This window comes from Lipotes vexillifer, unplaced genomic scaffold (genome assembly GCF_000442215.2).
Source record: "Lipotes vexillifer unplaced genomic scaffold, Lipotes_vexillifer_v1.1 scaffold168, whole genome shotgun sequence".
NCBI classification, from domain to species: domain Eukaryota; kingdom Metazoa; phylum Chordata; class Mammalia; order Artiodactyla; family Lipotidae; genus Lipotes; species Lipotes vexillifer.
In genome coordinates this window covers 1,203,987-1,207,759 of record NW_006773947.1, presented here as the reverse complement: position 1 = coordinate 1,207,759, position 3,773 = coordinate 1,203,987, and positions in this window count along the sequence as shown.

Genomic DNA, 3,773 nt, shown 5'->3' with positions numbered 1-3,773 from the left:
CCCCCCGCCACCGTCTACAACAGCAGTCACCATTTTATCCACCAGATGGCAGTAATTCCACATAGTTTCTCTTCCTTTTAATTCTGTTTGAGCAGCCACTGAATAAATGGGTAATATAGTTTTGTGTTACAGTTCAGAGGAATCTGATAACAGCCTCTCACTTTCCAATATTCTATATTGAATTAAACTCAGAAAAGCAGCTAAGGCTACACAAGCTCTATAAAAAACCAAAATAGTGACTTCTCCCCCTGCCCCCCAAGGTCAGGCTGCCCCAAAGCACTCACAGAAGGGTACGCATGTGGACGCACACCCCTACACACATATTTACTATTCCCCCTTACATCCGCAAGTGGACACACATATACACACATACACACACTCCAAGGAGGAATCCTTTCTCAAGGAATCCCTTAAAGTCCCTCAGGACTTAAGTATGAGTTTTTCTGTGCCTGTTTCATTAGATTACCTGCTAATCTTTCCTTTGTAAGAACATTACAAGTTATTGGTTTAAAAAAAAAATCACTGCATTTCAGGACCTCCAAAGCATATAAAAAAATTTTCCTTCCCTGAAATTCACTGAAAAAGAATAATTCTGTTCTTAGCTTCCACATACACTACGCTATGCCCATTTTCCCTAAACTATTACTTTATTGGTGTTTCTCTTACATCTACTCTTTACATTCCTCAGTAATCCCTTAAAGTAGTTCACTATTTCTCACTGTAAGAGCCAGATCCCAAAAGTATCCAAAAATTTAACGGGCACAGGTCGCTGTATCGTCAGGATCCTCTACCTTCAAGTATCTCCGTAAAAACAGAATTTTCAACTTCAAGCACTTTCCCTGTTTCAGAAAGCACCCCTTCCTGGCTAAATTTGGTATTGCAGCTCAGATCCAGTTAATGCTCAGCCTCAAAAAAGCAATAGAGCTTCTTTTGTAACTATATGATCAGGAGGTAAAAAGGGAAATTATTTTTATTACAGAGTAATTTCTAATTTCATATTACACTGGATGCTGTGAATCTAGCCACATTTAAAATCTTTATCTTACCAAAATTTTCCCTGTCATTTAATTGGGGCATCCCTCAGTCCTAAAATTTTGCTCTTATGAGACTATGTCTTTGATATTATAATGGATGTTAATGGGGAGGATAATGTACATTTTGGAAGAAACTGCCCTATGGTCAACTTCTCAGGAATAAATCTATTTCATAACGTGGGCATTATTTATGATTCATAAGATAAACCTGTTTTGAAAATCTGAGCTGTTACTTTAAAAAAGCTAAGTGTTTGGCAGCAATGATAGGATACTCAGATTTATACAAAATTTTGAGAGCCAAAGATATTGTTGATGAAGATAATACGTTCATTCCATCTCTATCATCAATGTTGCATTTATTAAAATCCTATGAGGTTTTGTTCTGCAGCTTAATAGAAGTTTATTTTGGGAAAGTAAAGCTGGGAAGAAAGAGAACAAAAAAGGAAGGAGTGGAAAATAATGTATATTTATCTTCCTGGCTTATATTTGAGCTCCTCTGGAGAGAGAATCAGGACCAGAAGTTGACAGAATTGTTTTACTTGAGGACTACCTTCCAGGCAAGTGGTGATCCCAGAAGTTGATAAAACATTGAGAGAGACTTTGTGATTCTCTTTGCATAATAGAGCTGCCTTGGTGACCAGACACCAAAATATGAGGCAGAGCTAGGAAGGAAGCCATTCCCCTCCACCCTGCGGGAAGCTCAGCGTTGTCTGACAGCTGGGTCTGGCAGGCTGGGTTCCCTGCAGGCAGCACTGGAGTCCAGGGCGACCACTGGAGCCTCCTGAGGGGCAGTGGGAACACTGGGCCTTCCCCACCTAGGGTGGCTTCATGTGTGGTGGACAAAGGAGAGCTGGAGATGGAAAAGACAGAGGTCACCCCATGCTGACCGCAGCTGACAGATTGGTCTGTGGGCATGTACAATGGCATCTCTTTAGGGACTGACGGGAATGTCAGGACAGGTACAAGGCCAAAGTCTGGAAATCAGACAAAGGTGGGCTTAATGACAATTTGTTTCTAAAAAAATTAAATAAATCTCTCTGTATATAATAATAAAAGTGTGATATGTACATATGTTGATAATAGTCATGGGCTAATGAGGTCTGGGATATCTAGGCAACATCTAGTGTAACCAGCAGCTTCAACAGTAGCACATTGTACCACGGGAACAGGAGTAATTTGAACAGTTAGCACTTCTGCACGAAAGGGATAGAGCATGGGATGCACCCTAGCTTCTCTATTCCAATTCCATCCAAGATCGTGTGGGATGGAGAAGGGATGCAAACATGGGGAGCGGGTCTGAGAAGTTTTTCAAACTCATGCCTGTAGCTTAACTGTTTACTTCTAGAAGATACTCGGCCATCGATCAGGGTTAACCCAGGACTTGGCTCATTTCTTCTGAAAAGCACAGGTTAGTTTTCACAATAGCCTGTCAAACGTCTAAAGCCATGAAGAACAGAGACAGGAAATGAAAGGTGATAAAACTATGGATTCTGGCTGCTGCTATTCTCCGCACAGGCCGACTTCAATGGAAGCTCTGTGCTTACAGAACTGCCCAGGGACCTGGCCTCCTCACCCCTCATCACATTTTGAGGTGGGCGACACCGGCTTTTGAATCGGGAAGCAATTTCAAAATCAGTCTTGTTTTGATCCCGCAGGCCTGGTTTCATCTGATTAATAAGCTATGCTTTCAAGGCCCTACCCGTTTGCTTCCCTTGGTAGCTCCCCTCCTCAAACCCATCCTCCAAGTGTCTACAAACAGGACGCTCTTTCCCCCTGTGACCCAGCCCAGCTACAGGATTCGGCACAGCCCTACCCAGAAGGACTAGTCTGGTGCAGGCCTGACCTTGCCAGGAGGAATTTCTCTCTCCAGCTGGAATTTCCTTCCTGTCTACCTCCAGGCCTTTCCTGCCGGCCAAACTCCCCTTTGACCACCCTGAATAAATCTTCCCTGCATCACTGACAGCTGCTGATTTGGCTTCTTTCTTATTTTTTTTAATTGAAAGTAAACCTTCAAAGCGGCCCAGGCACTTAAGAAGCTCTGCTGAGCGCTTCAGCTGGGCCAGGGAACCTCAAACAGAAGTGCTGGGGGTGTGTGTGGTGGGTAGGAATCATGGGGCTTTGTGGGAGGCCAGGGCCACTAAGCTTTCAATTTACCTTTTCCATTAGAAGGGAATGTGGGCAAGGATAGAGTGGTTGCGGAGAGATTTTGAAAGTGGTTGAGGGAGAGATGGAGAGAGGGGATGGTGGAGGAAGGAGGAGGTGGGGAGAGGAGTTGAGGGGAGAGAGAGACCTGCAGAGGGAGGTGTGAGTTCACAGGCAGAATGCATATGCAATTTATAAGAGAAATCTGGGGGTGTCTTTGTGCTGCCTGGTTAGACCACTGGGAGTACTTCTCAGAAGTAAATTAATCTAAAAAGGCATATTCAGATCTAACAATCAGTTTGTAACACAGAAAGCAACAACGCAGGGGATGGCACAGAGAGTTACGAGTCAAGATTCTAGATTTCATTCTAGGGCCTTCTCTTAGTTACTCTTCATTTTGAGCTGGTCATTCAGGTCTCTATATTATCCCCTGACCACCCAACAACTTACTATAGAAGATTTGAAATATTTAGAAAGGTTGAAAAAATAACACCTTTATATCCACAACCTAGATTCAACAATGGTTTACGTTTTTTCCGTAATTGTTTTATCTTTATGTCTATCTGTACACGTTCTCTCTCTCTCACACACACACAC